Genomic DNA, 18,314 nt, shown 5'->3' on the forward strand with positions numbered 1-18,314 from the left:
GCCAAAATTGGGGTCTTACAATAACCATGGATACAAAGGGTGCTAATACCTTCCCTTTGTATAATGTACCTCCCGAACCCAAAATCTATTGAGGTCTTTCCTGTTCTTTTCCACCTGTCCTTATTGGATAAAAGAAAAGTCGGTGGCGACTCTTGCTATCCGCGACATTGCGATAAAAAGCAAAACACCCCAAGTCAGTTCACCGTATGACAGAACTGGCGACTCTGCTGGGGAATTTAAAAAGAGAGGTTACCTTAAAACAAGATCACTTATTTGAATTGTTTGATTTACTTTTAAGGGATTGCTTCGGTATCCTATGCTTGAGTGAAAGATCCTACACCCGGATCTAGTGTACCTTAGGTAAGTAGCAATAGATCATCGCGACTATCCGGCGTATACTGGAATGGTTAAAATGATGGATACGGTTAATGTGACACTTTGGTTGTCCTGATGGTCCTCATGTTATTTGAGGAAAAATTTGGCTTCCGCGTGGTGTCATCAAAGCATTAACCAGACCTTTAGAACCCTAATTGACTCATCCTGGCCATTAGAAAGTAGTGAGCTAACTGACTTCGGTTCCGACTGGGGCTTGGTTGAGACTCGATACTACACTCCTTGAGATTGGACTTTAGGGAAGCTTCGGTCAACCACTTGGTGTTGCACTGAAGTGGACTTAAAGGAAAGTCAATGATTGGAGATCCTTTTAGAACCCGGTTACTATTCTAGGACAGGTTGAACCAACCAAACTTCAGTGGGGAGGGTACTTACCTATGGAACTCATGCAAGCCTTAAAACCTAGGAATGATTGTTGTGTGACTCGTTTGTGCTTGTTATTTAACTTAACATCATAACATCATAACATCATAACATCATAACATCATGACGTCATGACATCGTATTAACCATTTCAAGGACTTAGGGATTTAACTTTGCTCTATTTTGTAAGGCTATGACTCCCAGGAAGACCATCCGGATTAATCTTGTAGCAATCCCTCCTCAACTCAAGAATTTAGTTTCAGAACTTCCCGATCATGCTCAGTTCGCCAGGAAACATGGTTCTCTTCTCAGTTTGGTTACCACTGGTTTCAAAGAAGATATGATGAGAGTTCTATTCCAGTTCTTCGATCCTAAACATCATTGCTTCACATTCCCTGATTATCAGCTGGTACCCACGTTAGAAGAATTCTCCAGACTGCTTGGGATACCTATCCTTGATCAAATACCTTTCAGTGGTTTAGAAAAGATGCCGAAGTCTGAAGAAGTTGCCGCAGCTTTACACATGACAAAGTCCGACATTGAAACTAGTTGGGTAACAAGAAGTGGAGTTAGGGGTTTACTTGCCAAATTTCTGATAAATAAGGCCCGAGAATTCTTAAAAGTTATGGATATCCAGGCTTTCGAAGATGTCCTAGCATTGCTTATCTATGGTTTGGTGTTATTCCCTAATCCAGACCAATTCGTAGACATGAATGCTATTAAGATATTCCTCACTCATAACCCTGTGCCTACCTTGCTTGGAGACATTTTGCATTCCCTTCACACTCGTACTATGAAGAGGCAAGGGATTCTCATGTGTTGCGTACCTTTGCTGTCTAGGTGGTTTATTTCGCACCTCCCTCGATCAGTCTTGAAGAACGAGCAGAATTTGAAATGGTCTCAAAGGATAATGTCGCTCTCCCATTCAGACATTTGTTGGTGTCCTCATTTCAAAGGAAATGTTATCATCATCGACCGTTGTGGAGAGTTCCCTAACGTACCACTCCTGGGGATAAGAGGAGGTATTACTTATAATCCTGCTTTAGCCCTGCGTCAGTTCGGTTGTGCTCGAAGAGATGGTCCATATGAAATGATTATCGAAGGCATTGTGTTTGACTATGGCAATGATTCCCAAGATCTCCGTCAAAGATTTGCACGAGCTTGGGGCATGGTAAAAAGAGGCACTTTAGGACAGAAAAATTATATTCCTATGGAGCCTTATCTCAGATGGGTACGCGCCAGAGCTCGTGAACTTGTCATGCCATATCTTGCAATCGGATCTCAGATTGTTAAACCTGAAGCTGAAGGAGGTACTCCTCAGATCATGTCTTATCCAGATATGCCTACCGATCTTGAAGAATGGAAGAGATCCTGGACTCAGTTGAGAGAGGAAAGGGATACTTTTGAAGTACAGTTCTGTACTGAAAGAAAGAAGGTGTTAGAACTTACCAGCCAGCTTAATGAGGAACGAAGACTCAATGCATATCTTCGCCCAAAAAGAAGCCGTCCCTGGGAGACTTGAGCTTTTATTGTATTTGATTTTATTTGATTGTAATGAACATTGATAAAAAAAATTTAATAAAGGTTCACTTCTCGTTGGTTTATGCAAAGTTAAATTCCAAAAGTCCTTGAAAACATTTCATACATTGCATAACATAACACTGCATAACAGGTATTCTACAAGTTCAATGTTCTCACGGCCTTCATTGCAAACAGAAAAATGGATCTCGAACAAACTGTCAAAGACCTCCAGACTCAGAATGCTCAATTCAAGGAGATGATGCTAAGCTTATCCAAGGGGCAGGAGGAACTAAAGGCTCTTTTGCTCGAAAAGAAGAAAGACAAGAAAGCTGTGAGTTTCATTAACCCGGGAAGAAGGCGTAAAGGACAGGCCGTAGGAGTCAAGTTTGGAATCCCGAATGGTCCAGAAGAGGGGGCGGAGAATGATTCAGAGGAAGAGAATGCTGATTTCTCCAACCCTGAGGATGACGATGAAGATTATGAAAATGAACAGTACTCTCCAAGAGATGATAAGTACAAGTTGCTGGAAGAACGTATGCTAGCTATGGAGGGTCAGAAGGCGCCCGGTCTGGATTTCGAAAGTTTGGGTCTGGTCTCCGATGTGACCATTCCTCGCAAATTCAAAATCCCCACTTTCACTAAGTACGATGGTGCGTCTTGTCCTCAGATGCATCTGAGAGCTTATGTGAGAAAGATTCAGCCGCATACCACTGACAGGAAGCTATGGATCCATTTCTTCCAAGAGAGCCTGTCTGGCACACAGTTGGAATGGTATTATCAGCTCGAGAGCTCTGACATCCGCACCTGGACTGATTTAGCAACAACTTTCTATAAACAGTACCAGTATAACTCTAAACTAGCACCTACCCGGCTACAGTTGCAGAATATGACTATGGGATCTAAAGAAAGCTTTAAAGAATATGCTCAAAAGTGGAGAGATTTGGCTGGCAGAGTCAAACCCCCTATGACTGACAGAGAATTGGTGGACATGTTCATGGGCACATTGACCGGCCCATTCTATAGCCATCTACTGGGAAGTTCTTCATCAGGTTTCACTGAACTTATATTAACAGGTGAACGTGTTGAAAGCGGCATCCGAAGTGGAAAGATACAGGCGGCTACCTCTACAAGCACCAAAAGGTCCTATCAGGGGAGGAACGAATCAAATGCTATGTACGGTCAAAAGGGTCGTAACAAGAAAAACCGTGACCACGACATTGGAGCAGTTACGATCGCAGCGCCACCATCTCAAAACTTCCAGCCCAAACAAGACAGGCCAAGAAGGCAGTTCACCAGGATCAATATGACCTTGGCACAGGCACTGCAGGGAATGCTAAAGGCAAATTTGATCACCCTTAGAGATCCTCCTACAAATCCCAACACTACCTCTTCTCGTTATAATCCCAATGCCAGGTGTGCATATCACTCCGATAGCCCCGGGCATGATACAAACGATTGCTGGTCATTGAAGAATAAGATTCAGGATATGATCGAAGCTGGAGAAATTGAGTTTGAGCCTCCGGAGACTCCTAATGTCATCACTGCTCCTATGCCTAACCATGACAAGACTGTTAATGCTATGGATGACGATTCTCATATTTCCAATGTGGCGGACTTAACATCTCCTCTCTCGATCATAAAGAGGAATTTATTGCAAGCTGGTTTATTTCCAGGTTGTGCTGAAGATTGCAATCTCTGCATACTCCGGCCCGAGGACTGTTTGAAATTGAAGAATGGTATTCAACGGCTGATGGACGATCGTACAGTTCTCTTCGAAAGGATTCCTAAGACGGAAAACCCTATTGAAGAAATATCTGTGATTGCTAGGTCCAAAGTTCCAGTGAAGATTACCGCTACCAGGGCGCCTGTGAAGATTACTGTTGAGCCCAGGGTTGCTCCCCTAATCATCACTGCACCTGGCCCGATCCCGTATTCCTCAAGCAAAGCTATTCCGTGGAATTATGGCGGTGATGTTTACGTCCATGGCGTGAAGCAAGTGGATAATGCTGCTAATACTAGTGGCACTGTTGGGACTAGTAAAATTACTCGAAGCGGAAGGATCTTCTCTCCAGAAATCTCACCTCCTGTCCTTGAAACTCGAGGAAAGGAACCAGTCAATCCTTCTCAGTCAGAGACACCGGTCGAAGTTACTCCCGAAGATGTTTCCAAACAAGAAATGGAAGAAGTGCTGAAAATCATTCGCAAGAGTGATTTTGATGTTGTAGAACAGTTGGGGCATACCCCGTCTAAGATCTCGATGTTATCCTTGCTGTTATCTTCTGAACCTCATGCCAATGCATTGATAAAATTCTTGAAGACCGCTCATGTACCTCAGGAGACATCTGTCGATCAGTTCGAACATTATGTTGCTCACTTGGCTGTTGACAATGGCCTAGGCTTTTCCGACGCTGATCTGACACCAGCAGGAAAGAATCACAATAAAGCCCTGCATATCTCCATTGAGTGTAGGGGAATCACTTTGTCTCATGTGTTGATCGATAATGGCTCTTCCTTGAATGTGCTGCCGACAGCTGTGCTGGATAAGCTGGATTGTAAAAGCATTGAACTGAAACCTAGTGACATTGTGGTACGTGCTTACGATGGTGCGAAGAGTGTTGTTCATGGCGAAGTAGTCCTTCCTATCAAGATAGGACCTCAAGTCTTCAATACTACCTTCCATGTAATGAACATTCGTCCTGCCTATTCCTGCTTACTGGGACGCCCTTGGATTCATGGGTCAGGTGCTGTAGCTTCGTCTCTCCATCAAAAGCTGAGGTATCCCACAGAGGGCAAAATTGTCACAGTGTGTGGAGAAGAAGAGTACATTGTCAGTAGTGTGCATACCTTCAGATACGTCGAGATGGATGGTGAATTCATTGAGACTCCTTGTCAGTCATTTGAAGTAGTTCCTCCGACCAATCCTGTCCTTAAGCCAACTTCCTGTGTACCCAAGGTTATTCGTGCTCCTCCTGCTATGATTTCCCTGAAGGACGCTCAAGCCGTGGTTGAAGATGGTGGCTGTACTGGCTGGGGTCAATTGATCGACGTACCGTACAAGTCTGACAAATTTGGCCTGGGGTTCAGCTCTGACAAGAGTAAAATTAATGCTGTAGAAGATGCTGACAGCGATTGCGACCTGGATAGCTGGGTTTTCCCAACAATTGGTGACAGACTCAATAATTGGAAGGCTGAAGACACTATCCCGATTTCCTTTAGTCAGGAGTAATTGTTATTGTCTATTTTAGTGTTGCAAATTTTTGTTTTTTTTAATTGAACTTCTCCAAGCGTTGTGTCTATGCCCGGGGCACAATAGCTAGTTTGTTAAGGGTTTTGTCATTTTCATAAGCATATTCATATTCAATAAATCAATGGACTTTTTGCATTCAAACATTGCGCTCTTTATCTTTTCTGTCATCTTCCAAACGAGCTATGTTTTCTTACACACACTCACGTAACGAATTGCAGATCCATACCCACTCTGGATCCTGTTGACAATAGTTCTACTACGGTTCATTATGACTTTGAAAATCCGATCTACCAAGCCGAGGATGGAAGTGAGGAAGATTGTGAAATACCTGGAGAACTTCCCAGACTGTTACTGCAGGAGGAAAGGACTATACAGCCACACGAGGAGTCAGTCGAAACTGTAAATCTGGGTACTGAAGTAAACAAGAAAGAAGTCAAAATAGGAGCAGGCTTGGAAAACAGTGTCAAGAGAAGGTTGATTCAGATGTTGCATGACTATGTAGAGATTTTTGCTTGGTCTTATGAAGACATGCCAGGACTGGATACCGATATAGTATTGCATCGACTGCCAACGAGGGAAGAATGTCGTCCTGTTAAGCAAAAGGTTCGTCGCATGCGTCCTGAAATGTCTGAGAAAATCAAAGCCGAGGTGATGAAACAATTTGATGCAAGTTTTCTGGCTGTTACTTCTTATCCTCAATGGGTTGCTAATGTGGTACCAGTGCCAAAGAAGGATGGTAAGGTGCGAATGTGTGTAGATTACCGAGACCTGAACAAAGCGAGTCCCAAGGACGACTTTCCACTTCCGCACATTGATGTTCTGGTAGATAACACCGCTCAACACAAGGTGTTCTCATTCATGGATGGATTCTCAGGTTACAACCAGATTAAGATGGCGCCTGAGGACATAGAGAAAACTACGTTTGTGACGCAATGGGGTACGTTCTGTTATAAAGTAATGCCATTTGGTTTAAAGAATGCAGGGGCAACGTACCAGCGTGCTATGGTGGTTTTGTTCCATGATATGATCCATCATGAAATAGAAGTATATGTGGATGACATGATAGCCAGATCTCATACGGAGGAGGAACATCTCGATCATTTATACAAACTGTTCGAGAGGTTGAAGAAATACAAGTTGAGGTTGAACCCGAACAAATGCACCTTTGGAGTAAGGTCCGGTAAACTCTTGGGATTCATCGTCAGTGGCAAAGGAATTGAGGTCGACCCGGCCAAGGTGAGAGCTATTCAAGAAATGCCAGTTCCCAGTACAGATAAAGAAGTCAGAGGTTTCTTGGGACGCTTGAATTACATTGCCCGATTTATCTCCCATTTGACCGCCACCTGCAAACCCCTCTTCAAGCTACTGAGGAAAAATCAAGAGATGATATGGAATGAGGAATGTCAAGAAGCTTTTGACAAAATCAAGAAGTATCTTCAAGAACCTCCAATTCTGATGCCACCAGTTGAAGGAAGACCTCTAATCATGTATTTGACCGTGTTAGAAAATTCAATGGGGTGCGTGTTGGGGAAACATGACGAGTCTGGTCGAAAAGAACATGCCATATACTACCTTAGCAAAAAGTTTACCGACTGTGAAACAAGATACTCACTGCTCGAGAAAACTTGTTGTGCTTTGGCTTGGGCTGCTCGCCGACTAAGACAGTATATGTTGAATCATACCACTTTATTGATTTCTAAGATGGATCCTATCAAATACATATTTGAGAAACCCGCTCTCTCCGGAAGAATAGCAAGATGGCAGATGATTCTAACAGAGTATGACATCCAGTATACTACACAGAAAGCAATCAAAGGAAGCGTGTTAGCCGATCATTTGGCTCATCAAGCAGTGGATGATTACCAATCTATGAATTTTGAGTTCCCGGATGAGGATATCATGCTTGTTACTGATCATGAAGAACCTGGACCGGATGAAGGACCCGAACTAGGATCCCGATGGACTATGGTTTTCGATGGGTCTTCTAATGCATTGGGCAATGGTGTTGGTGTGGTAATCATTTCTCCCGAGGGTTACCATACGCCTTTCACTGCTAGACTATGTTTTCATTGTACCAATAATATGGCTGAGTATGAAGCATGTATTTTGGGACTCAAGGCTGCTATAGACCGGCGGGTCAAGTTTTTGAGTGTGTACGGAGACTCAGCATTAGTAATCAGTCAGATCAAAGGAGAATGGGACACTAGGCATCCGAATCTCATCCCTTACCGAGAACGGGTGATGACATTAATCCCACACTTTGAAGAGATTACATTCGAACATATCCCACGAGAAGAGAATCAGTTGGCAGACGCATTAGCTACCATGTCATCTATGTTCAGAGTCAGATGGGACAATGAAGCTCCCAGGATCACCATTGGGCGACTAGACGAACCGGCATACTGTTATGAACTTAACACTGAGGGAGTACGGGAAAAACCTTGGTTCCACGAAGTAAAAAGATATTTAGAAGCGCAGGAATACCCTGAAGGGGCATCCATCAATGACAAAAAAATTCCTGAGGAAGTTCTCCGCTAAGTTCTTTCTAAGTAATGGAGTATTATACAAACGTAATCATGACTCAACTTTGCTTCGCTGTGTGGATAAAAAGGAAGCAGAAGAGATTATGGAAGACATGCACGACGGTATTTTCGGGACTCATTCTAGTGGACATACGATGGCCAAGAAGATTCTGAGATCAGGGTATTATTGGTCTACCATGGAGGCTGATTGCCACCATCACTCCAGAACCTGTCACAAGTGCCAGATATATGCGGATAAAGTACATGCACCTCCTGCCCCATTGAACGTGTTGACAGCCCCTTGGCCTTTTGCGATGTGGGGCATTGACATGATCGGAGAGATTAAACCCACTGCTTCTAATGGACATCGCTTCATCCTTGTTGCTATTGATTACTTTACAAAGTGGGTAGAGGCCGCCTCATTTGCTTCTGTCACCAAGAATGTGGTGGCACGGTTCATCAAGAATAGTCTTATTTGTCGGTATGGTATCCCTGAAAGGATTATCACCGACAATGGTACTAATTTGAACAACAAGATGATTACTGAACTCTGCACGCAGTTCAACGTAAAGCACCATAACTCTTCTCCGTACCGACCAAAGATGAATGGCGCTGTAGAAGCTGCTAATAAGAATATCAAGAAGATCATACAAAAGATGACGGTGACGTACAAAGACTGGCATGAGATGTTACCGTTTGCTCTTCACGGTTATCGCACTTCAGTACGCACTTCGACAGGGGCAACTCCTTTCTCTTTAGTCTACGGAATGGAAGCCGTTTTACCAGTGGAAGTTCAGATTCCCTCTCTACGAATCATGAAAGAGGCGGGCTTAGATGAAGATGAATGGATTCAGACTCGACTCGACCAGATAAACTTGATCGATGAGAAGAGACTCGCGGCTGTTTGTCATGGACAGATATATCAGAAGCGCATGACCCAGGCATTTAACAAAAGAGTTAAGAGACAGGTATATCAAATTGGCGACTTGGTGCTCAAGCGTATCATTCTACCACAAGGTGATCCCAGAGGCAAATGGACTCCCACATACGAAGGGCCGTTTATAGTTAAGAAGGTATTCTCTGGTGGAGCCATGATACTAGCTACAATGGATGGCGAAGACTTCCCGCATCCCGTGAACGCAGACATAGTCAAAAAATACTACGCATAAAAGAGACCCGCTAGGTCGACGTACCTAGGAAAAAGTAGGGGCATCCCGGCGAACCAAAATGGTTCGGGCAAAAACTAGGGATAAACATATAAAAATGTACACCCGGCAAGTCGAAAACCTGAAAAGGCGGCTTGGGCAAAAAGGGGGTATCCTGGTGGATTGAAAACCTGAAAAGGCGGTCCAGGCAAAAATTAGGGATTAAAGCGTATGACTATGTCCCGTTCTCAGACAGCTTCATCCAAGTTCAAAGGACTGAACAAGCTAATCACTTCTATCCGACAGCAGGAGATGAGATGCTTGAAGACATAATGACAGTAGTGGAATTAGAATCGATAGGACTTTTTTCTGCATAGCTTTCTCTTCATTTTCTTGGCAATTTCCTCTTACTAGGATTTCTGTCTCCTTGTACACAAATCGCCTATCTATAGGCCCCCTCGCAAAATCAATACAATTTTATTTCCAAAAAGATGTTTTTGTTTTACTTTCTCTGTTTTGTTTGCATAAACGTCCATTGGTTTAATTTGAATTGATTTATGCATCTGAATATGATGGATGTTTATCAAAACTGCATGCATAAAATAGCGATAGCAATTACTAACAGACTTCAGGATCGAGGAGAAGGTCTAACCATGCTTCCCAATGATTCCGGTTGCTAATCCTATCCCCCAATAAAAACCAGCTATTCCCCAGAAGAGAGTGGCATTACTAGACAGATGGGTCATCTCTTCCACCCCTAGCCAGGCTCTGTTGAATATTTATACCATCAGACAGAAATCGAGTTTCCCCGGCTAAGAACTGGGCATCGATACCAGTAAGACTGAGGTTTATTTCCCCAGTAGAGTCCTTGGGAAGAACTGAGCATCGATACCAGTGTCTCCCTACCAGGAGATCGAGGTTTATTTCCCCAGTGGAGTCCCCTGGAAATACGGCTCAGACACATAATTCATTCATTACATCATTTCATAACATATACATGTATACAATGCTCTCATTTATTCCAGACACATAATTCATTCATTACATCATTTCACAGCACACGCATGCATACAACATTTGCATCTCATGCATCATGACATGGCATGAAGCTAACTTTATTTAGCAGGTCAATTATCCTCCTGTTACAGTCAAAACAAAGGTCCATTCAGACGGACATCTTTATCAATTACATTCAAGATTCAACTATACCCCTCAGATACTGCCTAGCGTACGGTATATTCCGAGCCCATCCCAAATATTCATTGCAAATACAGCATACACAAATACTAGCAGATATAGCCTAGCGTAGGGTTCATTCTGATTCAGCTCAACATATGACTCCTTCAACTCAGATACGATCTAGCGTACAATCCATTCTGACCTTCAACAACTCAGATACGATCCAGCGTACGATCCATTATGACCTTCAACCACTCAAATACAGTCTAATGTACGACCAAGTTAGACCTTCAAGTCAGATTCTGCAAATACAGTCTAATGTACGACCAAGTTAGACCTTCAAGTCAGATTCTGCGAATACAGTCTAATGTACGACCAAGTTAGACCAGATGCTGCTCAAATACAGTCTAATGTACGACCAAGTTAGACCCTCATCTCCTCAGATGCTACCTAGTGACGGTATATTTCTGAATTGTAGTCTGGCGTATGACTACCCCCTTCATCATCAGGTACAGCCTAACGGACGGCTCAGTCTACAACTCAGATACGATCTAGCATACAATCCATTCTGATCCTTTACCCCCAGTAACGATACAGCCTAACGGACGGCTCGTTCCGCAACTCAGATACGATCTAGCGTACGATCCATTCTGATCCTTTATCCCCAGCAGTGTATGACTCATTCGGATTCTTATCTCATCCTGATTCAGCACAGCATACGACTCCTCCAACAAATCCGATACGGTCTAGCATACGACCCATTTGGACGTTCTTTCCTCAGATAATACCTAGCATACGGTACATTCTGAGGTGTAGTCTAGCGTACGACTACTTTTCGTCAGATACAGCCTAACAGACGGCCCATTCTGCAGCTCAGATACGATCTAGCGTATGATCCATTCTGATCTGTTATCTCCAGCGGCGTATGACCCATTCTAACTCCCCAGTGAAGTCGACGGCCTAATGAATGACTCACTATACGGTCTGGCGTATGACCCAGTGACACCCATGACTTCAGATATCTTCTAACGTACGACGCACTCTGAAGCTCTCATCATCAAACTTCCTAGATGGCGTCTTTAAGCCCATCTCCGTCAAGACTAACTAATTGACAAGTGCAAATTTTTGGGGCGTTCTAAGTGTTCAATAATCTTCCACCTCCAGACCACGAATGGCGTACATACCATTCTGACTCTCTCGGTTCAAGAATATTGAACAGGGGCAGCTGTCATACCCCAAAATTTGCCCATTAATATTTCAAGACATTTTTCAAGGCATTCCGACTCATTTTTATGACACTGATCTTAAAAGAACCAAGGCCCAACTCACGAATGGCCCAATCCAGAAAATGGCCCAAACTGGCTTGTTCGCTACGCGCTCGCCTAGCGAACGTTACGTTCGCTACACGCTCGCCTAGCGAACGTTCGCTACGCGTTCGCTACCAGCTCGCCTAGCGAAGCTGACAGACAACAGAAAATTTCGGGCTTCACTCCGAGCCCATTAGGTCATGGAAAAAGGCATTATAAATACCAGCACTTCAGTAACAAAAAAGGGGACGAAAAAGAGAGAGAGAAAGGGAGACGGACGGAAACCCTAGCACGGAAACCCTGACGGCCACGCACCCGCACCGAAGTTACCGCCGCCCAACTCAACCCGATACCAAAAGGGATCCGTCAATTCAGCATTATCACTAGATTGCAAACAGGTTTGTGTATCACTACCGTTTTATGTTTCCATTCCATAATCTCTAAATGCATAATACATCATGATATATTGAGTTTTTGGATATGGAATCATACTTTGCATGTGAGCTTAAATGTGCCTGAACACCATGAATATTGGACCATGTTATTTCTGTAATTGAATGCGATAAGACATGTAGCATGCTGAGACCATACCGTTCCGAAATTCAAAACCCGCAGCCGCTCGCTAGCACATCGCTAAGCGAGCACGCAGCGAGTGTTCGCTAGACCTTCGCTAGGCGAAGCAGAGGCGAACGAGGGCAGCCGCCAATATTTTGTTTGTTATGTCTTATGCGTATCTGGTCGATTCTATGTTAATTATACACTGTTTTCTTGTTGCTGTTTTTTTCTTTTACGGCGTAATCCACGATTACACCCGGATTTGGTACTCTAACCCGTTTGTTGAATTTTGCAAAGGTTCATATGTCCCAGAAAAAGATCGTCGTTTAGGTCTTCCACTTTATTTGTGGGATACCCTTGTGGAGACTCACCCTAAGTGGCCTAATTAATTTTAATGTATTAATTTTAATGTATTAATTTTAATGTATTGATTTTAGTATGGACTTAATTACTTAATTGACTTTAAAATATGACCTTTAAATAAGTGATCTTGGACCTCTCTTGTGCCTTACGATATTACGGTGTTACGGTCATGTCCCGCGAATGTGGGGATACACTTAGCAATGGCCCTTCGGTTAAATCATCATAAAATAAATCATAGTCCCTCGGATGTTGCCTTCGAAAATACGATTTTGTCCCTCGATGACCCTTCGGTGTAGCCTACGGTTAAATGATGATCGTCCCTTCGAATGCTAAGGTATCCTTACAACTGTTGCCTTCAATGACCTATCGATGACCCTACGGTGACCCTTAAACATCCAAAAGGGTAAAATTACTTACTTCTCAATAGTAAGGACAATTTTACCCTCATAAGGATAGGAAACGTTCATAACGACCTTAGGAAGGTATAACTCTCAATTACTGGATCCTAACCTAAAACATTTTCCGCCCCTCACACTTTACACTTTACAAATCCTAGAAAATCACCACTTGGTATACATTCATACTAGAATCATTACCGAGTTATATTTTTCTAAACCATTTTCAAAATTAAATGAGATAAATACTTTGTATACATTCATACGAGAATCATTACAAAGTTAAACTCTCTTTCAAACATTTTTTAAGCAATTCACCGACACTTTTCAGACAAAAATATAAGTGATCCAGCAATTAAGAGCCCATGGATAACCATGGATACAAAGGGTGTTAATACCTTCCCTTTGTATAATGTACCTCCCGAACCCAAAATCTATTGAGGTCTTTCCTGTTCTTTTCCACCTGTCCTTATTGGATAAAAGAAAAGTCGGTGGCGACTCTTGCTATCCGCGACATTGCGATAAAAAGCAAAACACCCCAAGTCAGTTCACCGTATGACAGCGTTGTCGTAATGATCGATTTCAACCTGGTCTAGGAATCCCAAGGAAACAAACTGTAAGCTTTTGTTTATGCCTTCCGGGTATATCATAGACTCGGTGAATTTACGCATAACTTATTGTGTTTGATGCCGTGCAGGATCCTGAGTCATGACTGTAGCTTGGTGAGCTGCTGTAAGCGTGACGGTTCGCGTCACCATGTAAACACAACAATGTATCATTGCAATGTCACCTTTCTCAACACCCACAGACCTTGATATCCCTCTGATTCTTACTCCTAGAAACTTCGCTGATCCTGCAATATACTGTACCCACATAATGCGAGCACACTGCTCAAATACCTTATTCACAATCTGTTCAGTATTCTTCTAGCCAATAATTCATCAAAACCAACGTGAAGTACACCAAGTTGCTTCCCTTGATTTTGCTACTCTCCTTTCCCTAGTAGTGAGAACTTGGTCAGAACAGTTGTAAATAATGAGTAGCAAAGTACTCAAAGCTGCAATGAGCATAACTCCATATGCATGCATGTTTTGGGTTGCTGTATTTGAATTGCATGAACTTAGCTTGAAACATCTTTTCTCAGATGTGGAACCCGTCCCGCAGTAATGCCCACTACTGCAAGGAAATTTTGTGGTGGTTGTTGGTTCAGAGTTTCATATTCGAAACCAAGATTCGTTATGTGTTCAGCTCAAATTCCTTTGTGAAATCCTGTTACGGTATACCACTCGGTTCAACGGTGCGATTTTGGTACGGTTTAAGCACAACTTCGGTGCGGTTTAGAGTTTGTTTTGTGTTTCAAGTTCTTTTCCTATAACCACCATCAAACATTGCACGAAATGCGTCTGAAGAAGCGAGTAAACAGATTCTGTGGGCATAAAACCGTTTATCTTCAACTAAAAAGGTAACATCTGATAAGGTAACATTGTTTACATACTGCTCTCCCAAATAGACCTGAGGTGTTAGGGATGGAGGAGCAGCATCAATAGGAGGCAGAGCCATAGCTTTGTTGGCCAACTTGCATAAAGCCAACGGCACTATCAAGTTGCTGCTCAGAGCATGATGAGCCAAGAAGCCCAATAAGCAACTCCAGTCCGTTGTGGTCAATAAATATTTTTTCTCTGGTCGTCTGCAGAACAAAGATGGGCAAGAGCCAAAGCAACTCGTCTTTGGAATGCCTTTTCTGAAACCCGTATAAGATGTAATAAATGGTTCAGCACACGACCATGAGTCTTCTCTTCTAGTCTTTTCAATGTCTTAGAAACACAATCCTTAGTTGCTTGAATAATGAACTCTCCATCCTGGAGTTTCCTAATTACAACTACCCTAATAAAGTCAGGCACATTATCCTCGTTCTCTGCAAGGCCATAAAGAGCAGAAGCAGCATTATGCTGCAAAGACCCATTTTTTGAGTCAAGAAGCTTCAGCAATGGCACTAAGCCACCGGTATGTGCAATACCAGCTTGGTTATGTGTGTCCTGTGCCAATCTCTCCAATGCAAAAAGGGATTTCCAAAGTCAAAATCAATCCCAGCTAGCAAATCTTCCACGGCTTGATGTGGCTCTATGCCCTTAGGGAGGAAACTCATAAGAAGGCTCCTCTCATTTCTGAAAGATGGGTCTTCCAAACCTCATATGAAAGCACTTCACTTAAATTATCCAAGTCAAAAAATTCTTGGGGCACTGTAAACACATCTGCCAAGACTTTATGATCATTAGAAATATAATTGACAAATGGTTTCAATTGTCTCCAACTAATACCAATTTGTTCACGCTTGGCAACAACTACTTTCTGGTTTCTATCCCATTCAACAGAGATGTGGGATCTCATGTCATTTGGAACTAAACCCGGATTCTTTCTTTTGGTCTTGTGTTGCTCATACTCACAGCAGGTTTTGGCTTGGACATTGACAAACAAACTTATGGTTTTAGTTCATGGCATGTTAGCAACACTTGATGGCTTGGATTTTATATTGGTTATGACTTCGGTTTGTGCAGGTTTGGCATTACAGCAGGTTGGTATAGCAGGGCAAATGCAGCATGATGGAAGTTAATTGGCAAAGCAAGATTCCAAAGGTTCAAGGTGTGACCATGTTGACATTAAAGTGAAGAAGCCAAGCACAAGTGGATAAGCCAAAGATAACAGGGACATGGATAATGGAATGAGAGTTATGGCCAGCCATTTAGTGATTAGGGATGACCAATGGCATAGGGTTGACTTTGGTCAAAGTTGACCAAAAAGTCAACTGTTGACCAAAGTCAACAATTGGTCAAAATTCAAATTTATTTGCATTTTTTCTTGTAAATGGGCGAATGATTGATGATTGTGGCAAAAATTTAGAGTTTTTGGATTTTGGGTGACTTTGGTCAATGTTGACCAAAAAGTCAACTGTTGGTCAAAGTGTCAATTTTTGTGTATTTTTGTATGGAATCAAATGTAATAAAATTGAAATGGATTAACAAAATGGTTTGAAGTTGGTTTCACAATTGGTTTAATCATAACTTGAATGTTTGATTCTTGAAAAGAAAATAACTTGACTGATAATGTGTATGAACAAAACCATGAGATAAGACCATAAGGTTATAGTATCCATGAACCAATAACATGACTGGCAAGTGGTTAGAAACACAAGAAAACTTGGTTGTTCAGATGACCCAGACCATAGATGTATCCACAATCACAACACCATGACTTTGAATCAAAACCAATCCTCATATAAAAACAAAACAAAGTTAGGTCAAGCATGCCAAACAAACATAAAAAATTCAAGAGCAAAATCGGGGTATGACACTCACGATTTAGAGTTGGCAGTTGTGGTATTCGTCATGAAGTTATGGAGATACTATTCGTATAGTTCTAGATTTGAATTATTCAGTGATCACAAGAGTTTGAAAATATTTGTATGACCAGAAAGAGCTTAATATGAGGCAGATGAGATGGTTGGAGTTTATGAAGGACTACGACTTTAGTTTGAATTACCATCCCGATAAAACCAATGTTGTAGCTGATGCTTTGAGTCGAAAGTCCTTGCACATGGTGACTTGATGGTTATGGAGTTGTACTTGATCGAGCAATTCAAAGACTTGAGTTTAGGGTGCGAGGTGACTGCAAATAATGTGAGATTGGGCATGTTGAAGTTGACTAGTGGTTTTCTTGATGAGATCAAAGAAAGTCAGATATTGGACGTAGCTTTGGTTGATCATCCATCATTACTTAACCAATGTGAATATGGAGATTTTAGAGTTCACGAAAATGGGATCCTAAATTTTTGAATAGAGTTTTTGTACCTGATGTGCCAGAACTTAAGAAGACCATTTTGGAAGAGAGTCACCGAAGCAGTTTGAGTATTCATCTTTGGGACACTAAAATGTACCAAGACCTCAGAAAAATGTTTTGATGGCCAAGAATGAAGAAAGACGCTGTGCAGTTTGTTTATTCATGTTTGACTTGCCAAAAGTCGAAGATTGAGCATCAGAAACCGTCTAGACTGACACATTCGTTGGATATTCCCGAATGGAAATGAGACAATATATTGATGGATTTTGTGACTGGGTTGTCGAATACTCCTAGAGGATTTTATGTGATCTGGGTGATTGTTGATAGGCTCACTAAGTCAGCGTACTTCATTCCAATTAAGAACAGTGTTTCATTGAAGAAGTTGGTTAAGACTTACATTGATGTGATTGTGAAGCTTCATGGTATTCTGTCGAGTATTGTGTATGATAGAGACCTGAGATTTACATCTAGGTTTTGAGAGAGTTTACAGGAGGCTTTAAGTACTAAGCTTAGGTTGAGTTCTGCATATCATCTGCATATCGATGGTCAGATCGAGAGGACTATCCAATATCTAGAGGACTTATTAAGGGCTTGTGTCTTAGAGCAAGGAAGTTATTTGGACGATTTTATACTATTGATCGAGTTTACATACAATAACAACTACCATTCTAGTATTAGAATGACATCATTTGAAGCTTTATATGGTAGGAGGTGTAAGACTCTTATGTGTTGGTATGATTTTGGAGAGAGTGATGTACTTGAACCAGATATTATGCAACAATCTACTGAAAAGGTGAAAATATCCAAGAAAAGATGAAGCCATCCCATAGCAGGCAAAAAAGTTACCACGATAAGCGGAGGAAGGCTCTTAAGTTCGAAGAGGGTGATAATGTATTTTTGATAGTCACTCTGGTGAATGGTGTTGGAAGGGCTTTAAAGTCTAAGGAGGTTACTCCTCGTTTCATTGGCCCATATCAGATTACCCAATGAATTTGGGTTGTCGACTACAAGGTGACCTTGCCACCGTCTCTTTCGAACCTGCATGATACTTTTCATGTATATCAGCTTTAGAAGTATATTCTTGATCAATCTCATATAACCCAAATGGATGATGTGAAAGTGAGGGAGAATCTAAATGTTGAATCATCACCGATAAGGATTTAGGATCGAGAAGTAAAGCAAATACAGGGGTAAAGAGATTGCTCTAATGAAGGTCACTTAAGGATGACCTGTTTGAGGGAGCTTGGTGTGGGAATTGGAGAGTCGGATGAAGGAATCTTATCAGGATCTATTTTTGCAAGGTAATTTTCGAGGGGCGAAAATCTTTTAAATGGAAGAGAGTTGTAAGGTCCCTATTTTTAATTAAATTTTTTATTTAATTATTAGGCGTGCTTTATTCCTTATATTTGAATTTTTGTGTTATTTGATGTGTAAGGGTATTTTGGTAATTTAATAAATATAAGAGTTATAGATTCGGATAGTAGAAAAAT

Source organism: Lathyrus oleraceus, chromosome 7 (assembly GCF_024323335.1).
Source record: "Lathyrus oleraceus cultivar Zhongwan6 chromosome 7, CAAS_Psat_ZW6_1.0, whole genome shotgun sequence".
In the NCBI taxonomy this organism is placed as follows: Eukaryota; Viridiplantae; Streptophyta; class Magnoliopsida; order Fabales; family Fabaceae; genus Lathyrus; species Lathyrus oleraceus.